The sequence below is a fragment of the Triturus cristatus genome, chromosome 12 (assembly GCF_964204655.1).
Source record: "Triturus cristatus chromosome 12, aTriCri1.1, whole genome shotgun sequence".
In the NCBI taxonomy this organism is placed as follows: Eukaryota; Metazoa; Chordata; class Amphibia; order Caudata; family Salamandridae; genus Triturus; species Triturus cristatus.
The window spans coordinates 131133420-131153535 of NC_140595.1; the positions used below are offsets into that span (position 1 = coordinate 131133420).

At 44.6% G+C, this 20116-nt stretch overlaps 1 protein-coding gene across 1 annotated transcript in view; it reads left to right on the top strand.

Annotated features, from left to right (window-relative positions):
* The first annotated feature begins 4617 nt into the window (after positions 1-4617).
* The window catches only part of PEA15 (proliferation and apoptosis adaptor protein 15), a 344104-nt gene continuing 328605 nt past the window's right edge, over positions 4618-20116 (top strand). Inside the window, exon 1 of the mRNA XM_085638644.1 lies at positions 4618-4983. The gene's annotated coding sequence lies outside the window, so the exon portion shown is untranslated. The remainder of the gene's footprint in view (positions 4984-20116) is intronic.

Below are 20116 nucleotides of genomic sequence, written 5' to 3' on the forward strand. Positions count from 1 at the left end.
TAATTTCATAGTTGTGATAGGCCATGCACAAATGGTGCCCTGCGGGCACCATTTGCACACGGGGTGGGGAGAATGTGGATAATTTTTTTTTTTATAAATTTTTACCGTACGCGTACGGTAAGCGTAATCGGCGAATTTCCGGGAAAAAAAATGGTTTTTTTGGGCTTGGGGTTTGTTTGGGGACCCCTATATCAATCCTGGGTGGTTAGGATCTCAAGAAACTGCCTCTTTACACCTTTTTGGGCTTCGTTTTTGCTGCCCAACTCAGAGAGCGAGAGAGAAAATGGCGGCCGCCGCTTCCTGGTTTCGACCGATTCGAATGTTTACTAAGATCTAACAGCCAATCAGAATCGCGCTCGCGCACGCCACCGTACGCGTACGGTAAGCGCACCGTAAGCGCACCGTAAGCTGGCTCAGAAATATATATTGGTTTAAAGGCTATTTTCTCAGAATCTACTGAACAGATTTACATCAAACCTACAAAAGGCACTTCCTTGACCTGAGGACTACCTCTCTGCCAAATTTCAAGTAATTCTGTTCAGCCGTTCGGGCTGTAGCTGTGTCTAAAGGTCCTATGGAAAAATGCATGGGAAAAACGCGTTTTGGGACCCCCCTTTTATCTCAGCCCTCATTTGACGAATCCCCCCGAGACTTTCAGGGTAGGAGCGGAGCGTAGCGCCCCACCTATTTTGAAAAATTCGCGAGGATTCGTCGACCGGCGCCAAAGTTATTCAAAATAGAATGTTGCGGATTTCCTATGGAAACGTGGTCCTAACTATAACTACCTACTGGCGACCGCCAGTAGGTAATGATATAACTCCCAAAGAACGGCAGAAGAAGACGGCACTCCTGTGGAATGGAAAAATTCTTTCTTCGAAGGTGACGTGTAGACAGATAAACGTCTACGCGTTTTGTCTGTAACAGCCTTGTTCACCTATATAAATATATATATATATATATATATCTTCCAGGTATGTATGTACATGTGGAGTTAAGAATAGTAAATATATACTTACCTATTTGCACTTACCTTCTCGATATTTTGGTTCTTGATATTTTTGACACGATATTCTGTCCATGCGATGTTTTTAGCATCACTATTTTATCAAATTATCACATTTACTAGGTCTAAATGTCCTTAATATGAATTAATAAGAATAACTTTAAGGACTTAATTCCCCACTAGCCAATATTATAACTGTCCTGTATTTTTAAGAATCCTAATTCTCTCCACCTCATCCAAGGGCATTGATCACTTGATGTGATTTTACATCTGTTTCTTAATAAACATGTTGACTTGGTTAATGACAGTTTTCTTTTTTAGGTCAAAGTCCTCATCAGTACCTGTTGCATGGATGTAGCCCTCATTGACGCTTGCTCGACACCCCTGAATTAGAGAATATAAAAGATATGGACAGTATTTAGAGGTCGTAGATGTGACCCCTGGCTTGCCGCTAGCAGCCCCTGAGGCTGCCTTTGCGACCCCTGGCCTCAGAGGAAGCAAAATGAGTGCAAGGAACACAGTGGCAGCTCATCCTTATGGACGTTGGGTGGAGCTCTATTCCCTTTCTTTTCTGTCAAATGTTTCATTACTTTAATATTGACTAATATTTTTCACTATTAGTAAAATGAAAAATGGAGTAGAATTAGCTGGGATATGTTCTTCCATGGCAGCTGAGGTAAATAAAATATGCTTTCAAATGTGTGTTGCATGTGTGCTTGCGGGTCAGAGTGTGTTTACGTGAGCGAGTGTGTGAGTAAGTGTGAATGTGTGTGTATGTGTAGGCATGTGTGTGAGTGGAAGTGAAGATCAAAGGACATTTGATGTCACTTCCGCTACCCCTGGCCTGTTTTGGTGAATTGACGTCCATGATAAAAGTTCCTTTTGAACTCAACCTGGACTGTTACATTTAAAGACCTGGAAATGTATACCTCACCAATAGACAAAATCTTTATTTTTCTCTTCACTTAACACATTATTCAAATTCCCATCCAAAAGTAAAAATGGAAAATCAGATCTCCTTTTGTGAGAAAATCATCAAAGTATAGCAAAGATTAATCTTTCCTGTCATACACTGGATCATGTGTGGAAAGATAAATTAGAAACTGTAGATTCCTGTGAACGGCTGAAAGACGCGCCATTATACCCATGAAGAAAGGGAACAGATATTGAATGAATCAAGTAGAAAAACAAATATGCTGAGGAGCTAAAATGAGTGTACGTCCTGATGTAAGAAATGTAGCTTGAAGGATTCAAATGGGAGCTTACAGGTTAATTGCAGACCATTGAGGGAGAGTAAAGACTCACTTTCAAGATGCAGGAAGACACTGACACACGATAGCTGAGGGGTGGGAGTTCCTTCACTGAGCTCTCCCAGGATTTTCAGTTCCCTTTGCCCCTTGCTGTCAGCGCCCAATGCCCTGTCGTCCAGAGGAGGTTGGTCGGGACTCACTTGAAGGTTCCTGTCGATGTGCGACTACAGAGCCGCAATGGAAATCTGTAGTGGAAAACCAGTGTGGTCTGGTCTGCTGCCCTCGGGCCATCTTAGAGCGGGCTACAATTAACACCGCCCGAAAGAAGCCATGAAGGAGACCAGCTGCGGTCTGACCTTGCAGCCAGAGTCTATGGTTCCCTACTTCCCTTGAGCCTAGGGATGTGGTTGGAGGCCACCCGCCTGGCCCCACTAGTCCCATTTTCAGACGTGGAGATTTGTGGAAGAGTTGGGACAAGTTGTTTGGAGGGCCCGAGTGGTGGGCATGGTATTCTAGGTCCGGAGGTCGGCTATGAGTCCTGCGGCTCTCTTGCTCTGCTGGGAATGTTTGTATTCTTTCTTTACTTTGGACAATGTGCATGAAGTTGGGGAGGCCAAGTGGGACATTCACACAGGAGGTGGCATTTCCATGTAGGTGCTCTAAGCTCTAGATAGAATGACCATTGGCTCCAAAAAGAAGATCAGCCTCTTGGCGCCATGATGGAGGCACTTCCATTCATTCCGCACACGTGAAGAGCAAAATTTTGATTGAGACTTTCAAATTCACATCTAACCTACCTTTTCCTTCTTTGAAATGAGGTTGTCCTCGTGATTAATATCGCAATCATTTCATGAGCCACTCCTATCATTTTTTACTATATTTTATCTTCAAATGTTCTTATATTACATTTTAATTGTAAACTAGTAACTGTCCTCATATAAACTTCTTGCAGGAGGCATTAACTGTTCTCATGTAAAGCCTTCTGGTTCATTACCAGTGGCAGCTGGCATGTAAGGAGGTTGGTAGGCGGGGGTCCAAAAAAAAAAGAAATTTACATCATTCCACTTACTTTTTTCCTGGTGCGACGTCTCCATACTCGCTCAGGTCTTCTCTCCGGGTGAGCTGGCGGGCTCCAGGTAACTGCAAGAACCAATCCTGGCGCTACTCTCATGCTGCATGAAAGCAGCACCAGGATTGGAGGGAGCGGCCTCACTCATCGTTCGCGAGGACACTGGAGCCCTATTCTGTCTCTAACCCAGCTGTCTTAGGAAAGGTGGGTAGAGGGGTTTAAACTGCGCATGTCAGGCTGGCCGTCGCAAGACGGCCAGTGAAAAAGACATGCGCACTTTAATCCTAAGTGCCCTGCCTATCATTGCTTTCTGCTGCTGCCTTACTGGCAGCAACAGAAATCAGAAAGCCCCGCCCTGACGCTTGGCTTGAGATGGGGTTTTGAAAAATAAAATGGTAATAAATTAACTTTTTTACCATTTTATTTTTCTGTCTTTGGGGGCAATTTTTTAGTGGGGCGACGCTCCTTCGCCTTAACAGAGGATCAGCCCCTGCCCCATTGCTGTTTCTAGTTTGAGCTATATAAAACTTTAAAAACAAATACATAAATAAAAGATTATGGGTGTCTCATTGGGATAAAGGGATATATCAAGATATGTGGATTTTTTGCTCTAACAAAACAACCTGCTGAACAAGCTAGTTAATGTTTAATGCCATTGGCTGCCCCCAAGAGAACCATGCTGTTGGGTTTTATTGCTGAGACACCACTTTCGACACATAATAGTAGGATGTCAACAGTAGTAGATTTATGTTCATACATGTCACATCTCATTCTGCTTCTCACTTCCCTGAAACTAGCATGGGTGCTCTTGAAGGAGATGCATATCTTATGGGAAATACTATCTGTGGTGTAGATGTGGACATTAGCTGAATTAAAGTTTTGAGAATTGTGCGTGTATATTTGTATAAGAATTAGTACGCGCTGTCAAGTTATACCCAAAAAAATTCTCTATTAATGTGCTATCATAAGTCAAGAAAAGTAATTCTCTCAGACTCTCTAGGACGACTTCCCAATTGAATTTGAACATGTGAATTGGAAGGCTGCAAGATCACAGCTGTAGGTGCCCAGCTCACTGAGCTATCTTGCCAGCTAAAAAACAGACAATAAAAACAAGGGAAGTTAAAACCGGAAACCCATAAATCTGACGCTGGCAGAAAAGACTGAAAAAAAAACACTCTACAAAACCACAAACATATTTTTTCTAATTATTAAAAAAGTAAAAGTAGGACATAGCCCTGTTCCCACGGTTATGAGATAATTTCTTACACCAAAATTTTCCAGCCTCCTTTTATTTCAGTTCTGATTTCCAGCGTGCGGTGGGTGATACAAAGGCATCTCTCTCTCTCTCCCTCCCTCTCACACACACAGTGTCTGACATCACTGCCCACGAAAAAGGGTGGGGTGAGATTGCATTGAAATCTGCTCTGTCTGAGGGGGACCGGATTACAGACAGAGGCAGCAGCGGCCGCGGGGCTACCAGGGACACAGCTCGCACCCTCGCACAACGGCGTGCACTTGTTCCAAGGAATAAACGCGTAAAAGACACACAGGGACCTAGCAAGCGGCTGTCCCCAGAAAATACGAACACGGTCTCCGGCACCCCTGAAGATCGTCTGAGGGACCCCGCTCCTGGTTTCTGCAAACAATTCCAAAAGGGTCTGGTAAGTTTGGCTAAACCCCCCGTTTCTGAGGATTTTGGGGCGGCTGCGGGCAGATAAAGGTGATGTGGGAGGGGGTGAGCGTGGTATCTGGGGAGAGCAGTGGGCGCGGAGCGGGGCGTGCGGGGAGAGAACGCCGGCTGGAGGCATTCCCAGGGAGCACAGTGGGCCGGGGGCATGTGTGGTAGACCCCGACCGGGCAGGGAGGCGTGTTCAGTGAACCGGAGAGTGCCCGGGCGCGGTGTGGAAGTCCTCCGCCGGGCTGCGGATGCCGGATGTATTCTCTGTGAGGGTGGGGACGCACGGGCAGTGATGGGTGTGGGCAGAGGGGGGCAGTGATGGGTGTGGGCAGGGGGAGCAGGAGGTTAGGATGTGCCAGCGTTGTTGCACGTGTTTGTGGGACAAACGGTAGTGATGTAGGTGCATTTTGCAGCGTATACGTGTCGGGGTTTGGTTTTACGGCGGAGTCTTATATAAATTCTTTCGAAATACAAGGGGATGTCTGCGCTGTGGCGGGACAGCGGTGCAGCCGGGGGTGGCTGACGGCCAACGGAGTGCACTTAAGCCTCTCAGCCGCAGCCCCACCGTGAGACGGCGTCCTGGCTTTGGAACCCAGAAGCATACGGTAATAATGCACGTCTCTCACACTTAACTGCGTGGTCTGCACACTCACGTGTGGAGCCGTGCACGCCCAGCGCTGTACTTTCTAACCCTAGTCGTGCGGGCGGATCCCGGACGGTCAGAGCATCCTCCTCTCCGGCCAGGCTTCCGCCTCCTCGCCGCTGCCTGGGCATGCGCCCTGGGTGTGGGGTGGGGGCAGGCAGAGCCAGTACGGTCAGCCGGAGGAGTTCCAAGCAGGAAGGGCTGGGCGCCTCAGCGGCCCGGGTACCACGGCTTCGGTTTTTTTTTCTATATATATATATATATATATTCATTTTTTTGTGGGCACAGGGAGATAGATCTAAGTGATTTGCCCAAAATCACAGGCTGCTGAGCCGACGCCGAGACTCGAACCTGGTTCCTCAGTTCCAAAGTCGACAGCTCCGGCCATTGCGCCACATGGGGATTCCTGTCGGTCACCTAGAGACTTTGGGACCATCCTTCAGCTTAGTGAGGGAGGAAGTAATGGGTTTATGCCAGTTAAGCTAGCGATTTAGTGAGCAATGGAGCGTGTGAATGAGTGAGCCAGTGGATGAGCCCTGCTGTGAGTGGGTTCCTGACTGAGTGAATGAGTAAGTGAATGCGTGTTTGAGAGTGGGTGAGCATGAACGACTATGTATGAGTAGACGAGTGAGCATGGGCGAGTGAAAGTAATCCAGCGAGTGAGTAGGTGTGAGAAAGTGAGTGAACGAATGAATGAGTGACTTAGTGAACACATGAGTGAATGAACATATGGGTGAGTGACTACGAAAGGGAGTGACTGAATCAGAGTACGTGTTCCAAAACAGTGAGTGAAAAAAGCGAGCGTCTGAATGAGCGCACAGTCATGCATAGAGCAACACATTGATAAAACGAATGACCTCCAGCAGCTCTGTCAGCCCTCGGTCTCCTGGGATTAAGTCGCTCGATTTATCATAAAAAAAGATGGGCTCAGTGTCACGAGAGCCGCGTCAAGATGGAGGCCTCTTCCAGAAGGGCGCTCCTGACTCAGCAGCCGGCCTCCCACAGGATGCCCTCGCGCTGGGGCCTGGATGGGTGTGGGCTCAGGGAGCAGTCAGTGCAGTCACACTGCTACAGCTGGCTTGTGCAGAGAAGCGGCCATCAGTAGACTGCGCGAGAAGACAGGCCAGGAGGGCTGGGGCGACGTCTTGCTCAAATGTGTGCCAGGATCATGGGCCAGCTCGCGTCATTAGCTGGTGGGAAATCATTGAGTGTCATTCTGATCTGTGCGCACTTCTTGTTTTTTTAGTTGTTTTTTTTTAGAAACTCCCGCGCATTCCACAGATTTTTTTCCAACAGTGTGCAAAACCCACGAGCCAGATTTTGGCCGCGCTTGTGTTCCCTTTCCTGAGTTCTCCTTTTCGCAGATGTAGCTTCTCAACCCCCCACGAATAGCCTGTGGGCGCCGTGACTCATCCGCAATCACAGATGAGCGAAGCGGTACATAGGCCCGGCCTTGCATAGGTATGTCGTCATGTAAAGGCCCAGCGACTTACGTAGCGCTTAGCACCGGCATATATTTAGCTTGTTTGTAAGCGCTCTACAACGTGGCGCATTGCGAAAGCGAGTCACGGAAAAATGACGAGCATTGCCCAGGGTCACACAGTGCAGTGAAGTCCGGAAGCAGAGGTTTACAGCTGTCGCCTTTATGCATAAAATGGTAGCAGGAATGAATCTATTGGGTGGTGGGGCCGAGTCAGAACTTACATTAAGTATTATCGTGATATCACACAGTTGAGTTTAATACTTTGATGGTGACTACAGAGTTGAGTGGTCGCGATGGTGAACTGAGAGTTAAGTTAGAGACCATGATGAGAACACTGGGGTGAGTTAAAAACTGTGATGGTGAACAGAAAGTCGGGTTAGGGATCGTAATGGTGGACAAAAAGTTACGTTAGAGACCATAATGGTGAACAGTGGGTTGAGTTAAAGACTGTTATATCAAACAGAAAGTTGGATTAGGGATCGTGATGGTGAACAAATAGTTACGTTAAATACAGCAATGGTGAAGAAAGAGTTAAGTTAAATACCACAAAGGCGAACAAACAAATAAGTTAGAAATGATGATGGTGGTGAACAGTGGGTTGAGTTAAAGACTGTTATATCAAAATCAAAGTTGGATTAGGGATCGTGATGGTGAACAATGAGTTAAGTTAAATACCATAAACGTGAACGAACAATTAAGTTAAAATGATGATGGTGAACAGTGGGTTGAGTTAAAGACTGGTATAGCGAACAGAGATCGGATTAGGGGTCGTGAGGCTGAACAAATAGTTACGGTAAAGTCCATGATGGTGAAAAAAGTGTTAAATTAGACATCATGATGGTGAACATGTAGTTGGGGTAGACAGTGCTGATGTACACAGAGTTCAGTTAAAGACCATGGTGAGGGTCACAAAGTTGATTTAGAGATCACGCTAGTGGACGGAATTGAGTTTACGACTGTGATGGTGAACACCGTTGGATTAGGGATCATGATGTTGAACGTAGAGAGATATGTTAGAAACTATATTGGTGAACAGAGTTGAGTTAGAGATCCCAATACAGAGTTGAGTTAAAGACGACAATAGTGAACACAGAGTTGAGTCACAGGTCACAATGGTCAGCGGAGCTGAGTTAGAGATCCTAATAGTAAACAGAGTTGAGTTAAAGACGACAATAGTGAACACAGAGTTGAGTCACAGGTCACAATGGTGAGCGGAGCTGAGTTAGAGATTCCAATAGTGAACAGAGTTGGGTTAAAGACGGCAATAGTGAACAAAGAGTTGAGTCACAGGTCACCATAGTGAGCGGAGCTGAGTTAGAGATCCCAATAGTGAACAGAGTTGAGTTAAAGACGGCAATAGTGAACAAAGAGTTGAGTCACAGGTCACAATGGTGAGCGGAGCTGAGTTAGAGATCCCAATAGTGAACAGAGTTGAGTTAAAGACAACAATAGTGAACACAGAGTTGAGTCACAGGTCACAATGGTGAGCGGAGCTGAGTTAGAGATCCCAATAGTGAACAGAGTTGAGTTAAAGAGGGCAATAGTGAACAAAGAGTTGAGTCACAGGTCACCATGGTGAGCGGAGCTGAGTTAGAGATCCCAATAGTGAACAGATTTGAGTTAAAGACGGCAATAGTGAACAAAGAGTTGAGTCACAGGTCACCATGGTGAGCGGAGCTGAGTTAGAGATCCCAATAGTGAACAGAGTTGAGTTAAAGACGACAATATTGAACATAGAGTTGAGTCACAGGTCACAATGGTGAGCAGAGCTGAGTTAGAGATCTCAATAGTGAACAGAGTTGAGTTAAAGACGGCAATAGTGAACAAAGAGTTGAGTCACAGGTCACAATGGTGAGCGGAGCTGAGTTAGAGATCCCAATAGTGAACAGATTTGAGTTAAAGACGGCAATAGTGAACAAAGAGTTGAGTCACAGGTCACCATGGTGAGCGGAGCTGAGTTAGAGATCCCAATAGTGAACAGAGTTGAGTTAAAGATGGCAATAGTGAACACAGAGTTAAGTCACAGGTCTCAATGGTGAGCAGAGCTGAGTTCGAGATCCCAATAGTGAACAGAGTTGAGTTAAAGACGGCAATAGTGAACACAGAGTTGAGGCACAGGTCACAATGGTGAGCGGAGCTGAGTTAGAGATCCCAATAGTGAACAGATTTGAGTTAAAGACGGCAATAGTGAACAAAGAGTTGAGTCACAGGTCACCATGGTGAGCGGAGCTGAGTTAGAGATCCCAATAGTGAACAGAGTTGAGTTAAAGATGGCAATAGTGAACAAAGAGTTGAGGCACAGGTCACCATGGTGAGCGGAGCTGAGTTAGCTCCTGTGAGGTTGGGCATTGATGCCAGCCTGGCCACATATTGGAGTATCCAATGAAATGCTTCTCATTGGTCAGACATCAACTTTTGCACTTGTTGACATTGGCCCTCTATGAATTTCATGCATATATCTTTTCTTCGCTTTCATAATTGTTTGGGTGGCAAAGGCTCTATTTACAGTGGCCACTTCACTTTTTAGTGCCGTGAGGCTACTGTGTACATGTGTTTTACAAAGTACAAATAACATAACAGAGCTTAACAAATCAGAGCATTGAACAATATAGCGTAACAAAACAGAGCATTACAGTGAGAGGCCTTCACTCAGTACTCCCCTCGGGCGTTAAGTCGCGCTCTACAAATCCAGATAACATAACAATATAGTCCAAAGCCAATCAAAGCAGGGGCACCAGGGCTTAAATAAATCAGTGCCAATCATCCCATTGATAAATCGGATACTTACCATAGTGTAGGTGTGAGCAGACACGCCTGTGAACTTTAGAACTTCCTCTGAGTGTTACTCATTGTGTCATGTACACAGAACTGGTTTGTCCGGGCAGGATCTGAAAACGCGTGCGTCCAACGCCCAGGAGCGTGAACGAGGAACGAAGGGAGGCGGCAGAAAAGGAAATGTAGCCATACTTTCCATTCGCAATAGCAGTATCAGGCTGACGGGAGGAAAGTCCACGACCATTGTCTGCAGATAGAAGAACAAGCAGTGGCAAACCCAATAGGTGTGGCATTGTTCGTCAACCCTTTGGCTCTGTCAATGCTTGTTTTGCTTTGTCATAATTTATACAAAATGCTATTGTTGGGGAATCTGCAAGGCCCTGGATTAATCTTAAAAAAACATTATTTAAAAGTAAAACTTTTATTTTGTTCTCAAAAAGGACACAGTGTAGGCAGTGAAGGGAACTGTGGTGTGTGTGGATGTGCGCATTGCCACCTCACAGGGAAGTTAGCCAATGGCTGAAGTGGGATGACCCATCATCCCATGAGATGACTCATCATCCCATGCTGTATGTAGCAGTGGGTGGAAGAAAAATGCGAATGACACAATGACAGACCAATGGATGAAGATGGTTGGTTAAACGCCCCTATGAGTAAATGTATTATACATTTAATTTTTGTGAAAACAAAGGTCTTGGCTAACAACAGCTCTAAAAACGATTAAATCCTGCATTAGCGTGTGACTGTTGTCAGGCGTGGTAAAAAATTAAATGACCATTTATTTCATGAAACAGAACATCTCAACCTTTAAATGATATCTAATGAACCAGTCATTTGGGGCTTTGTGCCGAGACTCAAGTAGCTGCTGATTAACCCACTCTTGATGATTCCAACATTACTAATAGAATATCAAATATTTTACTACAGGCAGATTTCCCCCTTACTTGTTCAGAGAAAAGCCATGTATGGCGGTAATCACTGAGACAGCATGTGATACCCTGTCCAGATGTCAGCATGCTAGTCTACACTTAATGTGCCATCTGCCACCCCACTATGATTACACTACGTGAGCCCTGGAAAGGGCTCAGTCGCCACATTCTCAATACTCGCCCCGTGATGGGGGTTTTCAGTCTCTCTGTGGGCACGTTTTATATTTGTTGAGTTTAATGTAATGTTTGCTGCTGTTATCTAGGATCAGATGAGGAGCTGTGACCGTAAATGCTGCGTGCCAACAACAGCCCCACTAGACAGCATAAGTATTACCATATGTAATTGAATAGAAGATTTAGATTATGTATATATAGACCTAGGATACAGAGCTTTAACTGAAATTTAGATAGAAGTCATAAAGTCCAGGGAGTCATTTTTTTCGAAGCTATTCCATAATTTTGTAAGGCAAAACACTTCCTTGCTTTCTAGAAGGCAAGTGATGTCTGTGACGAAAACAAGCATTAGCAAAGCCAATAGGTTTGACATTGTCTGCTAGACCTTTGGCTTTGTCATTGTTTGTTTTGTTTTGTCACTGATTTTGCAAAGCTTTGTTCTTGAGGAAGCTGCTGGGGCCTGGTCAATCTAAAAAAAAATGTCTGAAAGCAAAATTATTTTTTGGTCTCATAAAGGGCTCTGAAGGAACAACTTTTTGTATGGATGTGCTCTTTGTGAAGTTAGCCAATGGCTAAATAGTCTGAACCATTGCCCGATGATGTATGATGTAGTAGGTGGAAGAAACGTGTGAGTGACATCATAACAGACCAATGGATGAAGAGTGTTGGCAGAAAGAACCTATAAGCAAGGATATCAAACATATATTTTTAGTAAAATCAAAAGGTCTTGGCTAATGCCAGACCTAAAAAGTAAGGCAATAGGTGAATGGTCATGCAGTGGGGCTGTCAGTCTTATGTTTATAATCACTTGCATTTTTGGGGTCTGCCACTCCACCCACAAAGCTTAATCCAGGCATTGGGGCCCCTTAGTGCACCAATTCTGAAGGTGAGATCTTCTGACCTTATTCTTTGGAATGAAATCGTGCCATATTTTTTTTCTTAATGTAATGATTTTAAGAACATGCTCCTCTTTTACGTGAAATCTTCTTGTTTTATTGTCTAAAGCCACGGAATTTGTGACAAAGCCCACAACTAAAAGATGGGTTATTCTCAGGGATCTGAGTCCCTTTCCACCATACATCAAATTCCTTCTAGTTCTGAATTTCAATTCAATTAGCCGTTTCAGAAAAAATAGGCGCCAACTAGGCTCGTCGAAACTTCCCTACCGAAGGTACCGAACTTGTTGTGCTCTGCTCCGTTCATGGAGAAGTTCATTGCTAACTACAGATTAGAACATTGGAATGTTGAGCGCTCCATTGAAGATAATGCAGTAGCTCCAGGCTTGCTTCTAATGGCTGGTATATGCCCGGTGCTCCAACATTCCAGTGTTTGTCTTTCACTGCAACAGCTGTCAACAAAGACCTCGTGGATCCAGAGGGGATTTTAACCCCCTCGGGCGCCGTGAGGCTTTGTTTTACTAATTAGAACATTCAGTCCTGATGGGCTGAATCTTCTAATAGCCTTATAGCCTGCTGTAGCAGAGCTATACTGGCCATTAAATGCCCGCTCACTTGTTCAAGGCCCTCGCCTTTGGCTCCGGCCTTTAACGCTGGAGGGGGCCTTTAATGGCCGGTATAGCCCACTACGGCGGCTATAAGTCTATAATAGAAGATGGCGTGAATGAAAAGGGCCACACATGCCAGAATCCGAAATTCTATCCCTTTTGACCACAGTGTAAGTCCACCCAGGATCTCTTTTGGACTTCCTGCTCCACTGGAAAGAAAAGCACGCCGGCACGCCCGACCTCCCTGGCAGGGCCCGCAGCAGTAATATGTCTGTCAAAAATTTGACCCAGTCAAAACAGCCGCAGAGAACACAACGCTTTCCTCACAGGAAGCTTGTTGGTTGATTTTTATCAGATGTCTTTAGAAGGATGAGGTGGAGGAAAGGAAATGGGATCTGGATTTCAGAAGCCCAAGCTTTGAGCACAGAGCGATAACAAATAAACAATTTTAAAGAGTTTAACTGCTTTGGGAAACATGGGTTCTGTGGAACGCACTGCCTCACCACTGCCATACGTTTAATAAACTGTGGTTACCGCTCTCCGCGGGGCCTAAGGTGCTTTATACTATGTGGCCTGATGTCTAATCGGTGCTTGGTTTTTTTTTATGTGTAAAAAGCTTTATTAAGTAATATCAGGAAATACAAAATACCAGCAAGATACAAACCAAAGACATAATAAATGGAATACAGAGTATAGCTAGCAATGGAAGCAAAAAGAAAGCTATTCATATTTTTAAAGGCAATAAAGGGCAGGAAAGAAAAAGGGGGGGAAGGGAAAAAAGATAATAGGTGCTTGTTTTTTTGTAGTTATTTTGTTGATGCATGTGCCACTTTGCCCTCAGTATGTTGATTGCGCAGAAGTTTATGTGAGTCCATTTCCCATCCTTTACATTGATGTTAAAAATCACAACTGACAATTCAAGTTTTTATTTCTGGCAGTTTCCTGTAGTGCGGCAGACCCCACTGGCAGTGCGCTTGTGTAAGGTATTGAACACTCTCCCCGTTTCCTCCAATTGATCTGTCTGCTGAAAATTGCCTCACAGTAGCATCCATCAGACAAGAAGTCGTTTTCTTCATGAAACAACACAGGAAGTCCCTGTATGGAACATACCTGTGAGTTCCCTGATGCAACTGGTACATCTAGTTCATGAAGTTAACGTGCTTATAACAAATGTTCACCAAAAATGATAGATGTGTCACTGTTTTCATGGTCAAACGATGCAGTTATATTAGGCAAGTCAGTTTTTAGCCAACTAGTGAATGGTATAATGAGGAAATCTAGGCCGCCATCTAGAGCGTGCTACCCACCAAAAAGCGCTTTAACGCCTCATCAGGGGCAGCAAGTGCTATATAAATGCAAACCCGTCCCTATTCTATCCCTCCACTATCCTTTTCAATCCAAATACCAGATTTCAAATGAATTTCATATTTCTCTATACAAATTCACCATTATTCCTTTCTGGGTTTCGGAGTAGCGTGCTGCTTGCCAAAAAAAGCTCTTTGACACCTCATCAGGGGTAGTAAGCACGATACAAATGCAATTACAATACAATTACAATTTGCAAGGAGTGAGTAGCGGATCACCCCTAAAAGATACGGGCTCAATGACATTGTACGAAGTAGCAAGTTTCCATTTCACCTAGGCCACCATGAAATCCTTGGACCGGCCTTAGATTCAACCAGTTTCTTGTGAGAAGCCCTACCAAGTTTTGTTCTTTCCCTCTTTTGAACACATGATTCATCGCAGCTGTCCGGTTCTAGTTATTCATGTTGGACACGCCCTCGTTCTGAAGGCGTAGCTTATTTTTCCATTTTGTGAAGCAAAGAATGTTGTCTACTGGCACCAGTGCAAGGCAGTGGTGGGAAGTTAACGCATCTTCAGCTTGCCTCCACAAAAACCTTGATGAAATTTGGCACGGTACCAACTGAGAGGGCCAGAAGAAGGCGAGGAAGTTCACCAATTTTAAATGCTTTATATATATTTTTGGGTTGGAGTTTGACATCCCTTTTGCTGTTCCTTTTTCTTGAATATGTGAGAAAATATTTAGAAGTTAAAAAGCTCCCTGACAAAAGATAATAGATCAAATATATTGATAATTGTCCATGGTCTGCAAGGCTTTCTAGAAGAAGCCACATCAGCCTCCTATTTTGGGTCTGTTGTGGGACATAGCTCTCCAGTGACTGGTCTGGGTTAAGATACAGAAGGCCTGATTTGGAGTTTGTCGGACAGGCATGGCCGTACTGGCCATTTTCCCAGGAGGCTGGAAGCGCGAGGGGTCGGTTTTGCTACTGGGGGTCGGTTTTAGAGCAGTGCGCCGTTCCTAAAGCACCCACGTCAAAGTTCCTTGTATATCCAATGGTTTTCAAGTATCACTAAAGGTGTCAAGATAACTCCAGTGATTAATGTACCGTACGGGGGCTGATCTGACAACATTTGGGGTCCCGACCCTACAAACAGGTTACTCCATCACAAATGGGACAGATATGCTGTCCACCTTATTCCAAGTGCCATAGGATGTCATGCACTTGTAATAAGGCTCACAGGATATCTGTCACATTTGTGGCAGGGTATATCTCATCTGCCAATCTCCAAATCAGACCCAGGGTGGCGCTGTGGTCAGAGTGTTTTATAATTCGCAAGTGGGCCTCTCTTGGACCAAAAGTCATAGGCCTGGAAGGTTAGGGAGGGGCGCAGCTTGAGATAAAAAAATAAGCATTGACAATGCCCACAGGTCTGAATTTACTTTTTATATATTTTTGCTCTGACAAGATTTACATCAAATGCTTTGCGCAGTCAAACACCCTTGTACCCTTCTAATATGGTATTTGTAGATAGCAAGCGGCCTGTGGCACGCGTGTCATCTGCAGCTGTGGTGTTAATTCATGAGTGCTCTGCATTCTGGAAACTGTTGCTTCACTTTTCCCATTATAGGTTTGGGTTTGAAAAGGTTGGCATGTTAAGTGCTGGTCACTAAATGATATGGGCAGTATGGCTCCTATGTGAATCATTTGCATTGAGTGCTTAGCGCCGTCAGGCATACAGATTGTAAACATTACGTTATTGGAAAAGCTATTGGAATTATACCGTTGAGCGCCCACTGCATTTTTTGCGTAGTTATGGATTTACCTCATTTGTCACATTTTCCACAATTGGCTGCATAATTTGCAGAATTTAACAAAAAATTACATTTTGTTACCTGCTCAGATGGCTCGAAAGTTACTGAAACAATGACACACAGTGGCAGACCCATTCAGGGCCGGACTGGGAACATACACCAGCCCTGGCAGTTCTGTTGGACCGGCCCTGGGTGGGCAGGGTTGCGATTGAGAAGCAGTGCTGCTGTTTTTGTTACAGGGGGCCGATATTGCAGTATTGCTGCAAAACCAGCCCCCAGTGACAAAAACGGCCCCCACCACGCAAAAAACAGCCTCCTTCCCTTCCAGCCCACTGGGAAAACGCCCGGTGCCCGCTACTGCCAGTCCGGCCCTGGACCCATTGCAGAAGTTTGCCAGTCACCTAGTAAAAAGAGCATTAATATGTGCCAAAATGACAACTCAGAGAATAATACTGTCCAGAGATGCATAAAGCCACATAATTAAGTTGGGTTGGCCATCGTTCATTCATGAAAGCCAGAACCTTGACTGTTTTTGAAGTTATCTATATTAGACATATTTGCATTCAGTGAATACATCTGACTAGAAAAAAATTTCATACTCATGTGTCATGACTCCAGCCCTTGTTGACCACCTTTGGACAACCCTAGCATGCGCAATGCATCCTAGAAAACACCTGCTTTTGGATAACCAGGGTCTTCTGGCTGCCACTGTTTCTGTACCTCTACTAGCAATAGTAAATAATAAAAGGTCTGTCTCTAGAGTCCCATATTGTGGAATTACTTTCTTCCTATCACTTAGACAGAAAGAAAATCAAGTATTTTGGTAGAGTTTCCAAATACCTGTTCTTCCAATAAGTGATTGGCTCGGTCAGAGGAGTAGAAGGTACCTCCTTTCTGCTGCCACACTATTAGGCATTTGTTTGAGACCGTTTCATTGTGTTGTAGCCTTACACTAGTGTTTTAGGTGAGTTTTTGTGGCTGTCAAACAGACCTATTGCTAACAATATACACAATAAAGTGAGCTTTGAGTCTGCACTTTTCGCCCAATGGCTTTCTATGATCAGCTTCTTCAGCCAGTGGCTTGTGACTTTGTCAATAACATTGTGGCTCGGCCTAGTGAAGTATTCATTTCTACAGGCTGCTTCGGGGTATCCTTCTGTTTCCACTCAAGTGCCTGCATTGAACAACATGAGGGACTACAATAGATGCCCCTGCCCACTCCTGCTGGCTCTCTTCTGTGGGTCTCACTCCTATGTGCTAACATAATACACCCTGACCTGTTGGCTTTACCAGTGCTTGTTTTGTTCTGTTATCTGAGGATTTTTTGTTATGCATAGCACTGCCTTTCATGCCTCCTCTTCAAGTTATCTCATATCATCAATAGCTTGCTGCATGATTGGGCCAATGTTTTAATCCTAGGCCTAAAAGTTGCAGCTGGTCTTCCCAGTTGATGTGCAAATGGGGCACAAACTTTGTGATGCCTGAGGTTGCTGATATGTAAACAGCACACCTTGGAAACATACATACTATACACGTAGGCATATCTCACATACTAACCAGAGAATACCTAAGCATAGCTCACATATCAGACCTAAGCATAGCCTACGAATCATGTCCAAGCAATGAAGACATCTCAAGACTTATTAGACATATCCGGGAACGTTGGGAAGAACGAGGTAGTATCCTTGGACAACCAGGCAAACATCTGGTCCGCTGCATGGCGGCCTCAGGAGCTGGGTCCACACCCTGTTCCCAAACCTAAGGCCAAGAACCTTGGTGCATGACTTGACGATAGACTGTCATTTGGCAGTCAAGTCACGGCAGTGGCGGTCAAATGTTTTGGATTGCTCAAAATGCTGAGCAAAATCTTGTGCCTGTTGCCAGAGGCGGCCAAAAAACCAGTGATTCAAACCTTGATTGTGTCAAGGCTGGATGGTAAACAACCTTTACAACGCAACTATTACAACGCAATACACTTACAACAAAATTTTTACAACGCAACATCCACTACAACGCATTCCATTACATCGCATGACACTACAACGCATGTTTAAAAACTACCTTTACAACGCATTCCATTACATCGCATACTACCTTTACAACGCATACCATTACAACGCAATCCAACACTTACCCTACTGTTGCACCCCCTGGAGTTAGAATAGTAATTTTTACCCCTATACTATCCAATACTTACCTTAAATGCAATTTAATATTATGCGTTGTAATGGTATGCGTTGTAAAGGTAGTATGCGATGTAATGGAATGCGTTGTAAAGGTAGTTTTTAAACATGCGTTGTAGTGTCATGCTATGTAATGGAATGCGTTGTAGTGGATGTTGCGTTGTAAAAAATGCGTTGTAAGTGCATGCGTTGTAAAAGTGTGCGTTGTAACGACATACATCCGGCTGGATTATTGCAATGTCTTGTATCGTGGAGCTACTCAGGGAAGAATTAAAAGACTCCAGAGAGTGCAAAACTCAGCAGCATGCCCACTAATGAATTTTCTGAGATGTGCGTCTTTTGGGACTGCGCTCAGGAAATGACACTGGCTGTCGATAAGGCAGAGATCAGCTTTCCAAGCACTGTGTTACTGTCACAAGGCTTTTGCCTATAAAGCACCGGGATACCTTCCTAGTGAAACTGTAAGTACCTTTAAGGAGCTTAGGATCAGCAGGGGAGAGGCTGGGGATTGTTTCTAGGGTAAAGAGAGTCGCTCTGGAGGTAGTTCTTTCGGTTACCTGTGGCCAAGGGTAATGTGCGCCTTGCCCTGTCGCTCCGTCCGGTCCAATCAGAAGAGCTTTTTAGGAGGAGACCTAAAATCAATTTTTTGATGCAGGAGGTCTGAGAGTTTAAAGTGGTGCGTAGGGTGTGGGGTCCTGCTTCTAGCGCTGGGACACCGCATGGGAGGTAGCCATGCGCTTTATTAAATATATTCTTATTATTAAATCATGGAGGGTAATCTAGAACCAATATTTCTTAAAAGCAAAGGCGGTCCCTAAGAAGCAATACCAGCTTTTAGTTTCTGGCAAATAAATGGTCAATCTAAGTTACAAAGGTACAACTTTACCTGACACTAGCCAGAGGACACAGACCCCTCTTGCTTTCTTCCTTTGTACATCTCCACACTGTCCTAAACTCCAGAGGTCTCTTTCATGTTTGACAAAGTCAGTATCAGGGATAATAGCAAGCCAAAAGGAAAAATGTGTACAATTTTGGATGGTAAATACAATAGCATAAAATTATTTTAATCACCACAACGCTCAACAAGGAGCATGAGTCCAAAGTGGACTCCAGGGAGGATCGTTTGTGTGTTTATGTATGCCTGATACAAAGTGAAAGAGAGACAGATAGACCGACAGACAGATGGACAAATACATTGGAGCTCCTTTACATAAAAAAATCTGAATACGTTTCGGCGTGTTGGAATACCACAGACTCTACTTAGGTTCCAGCTCGGTCTGTGCTCTCACCCAATGCCCACTTTCTTGTATCTGTCAAGGACACTTTGGGATTCGGTGACTGGGTTTGCTGTTATGTCACCTACAGAAAGATGGTGTGTTTATTTATTTACTTTTCTAGTTTTAAATTAGTTCTAACAAGTCCCCAGGGGGTGTCAGAAGCCTCTCAAAATAGCAATATTTTTGAGTTACACAAAATCAGGGCTTTTATAGTAGCAGTTAAAGATGGAAAAGAGTGGGGTTATTCAGTGATGTCATATGGCCATACTGGGAAACCACAAGGAGCCCTGACAAAAATGCTCAAATCAGCCGCTCTCTTCGTCTCCTCGCACAAACTTCCTCCATCCATCCACTCCCTCTCTTCTTCTCTCCTCGCTCTTTCCTTTCTCTCTGATCACTTTTTTTCTACCTTCCACATCAGCCCCTCTATCTCTTTCTTGCTCTCTCTCTTTAGGGCTCCCTGTGCCTGCTGCAATTAATCTGGGGGAAAAGACAGAGGCACCACAACTCGTCTGTGGCTTTCAAAGCTAGACTCAAAGGGCTCCAGCCCACTGGGGAAATGTCTGGTGGCATAAAAGGCCTGTCCGGCCCTTGCGGGTTACGTGACCACTGCATCACAGGATCCTCACTTCTGAGGCCCAACTTAGTTGGAGCTTGTCTAGGGTTACTTATGTTCTCGTTCAGAGGGAATGTGGCCTTGCAAATATGGCTGTACTGTTCTGGTTGGGGAAGGAACAAGCTTGATTTGCAGATGGTTGCTCTTCAACATTTGTGTAGAGTAGGCAAAAACCGTTGATTGCCAGAGTCTGAGATGTTTGCAAGCGTCCAATCCTTCGCCTTTTGTTGTTCTACAGAACGAAAAGAGGCCGGGTTTAACATGGGTTCAACACATTAATATATTTAAGTGATTACCCGTGTGCATCTTCTATGAAGCCAATCCCTGAGCTAGAATTTATCCACATTCCGTTGCTTTAACAAGATCAGTAATCTAACAGATCACCTAGTTTCAGAAACAGATTCAGCAACTGGATTT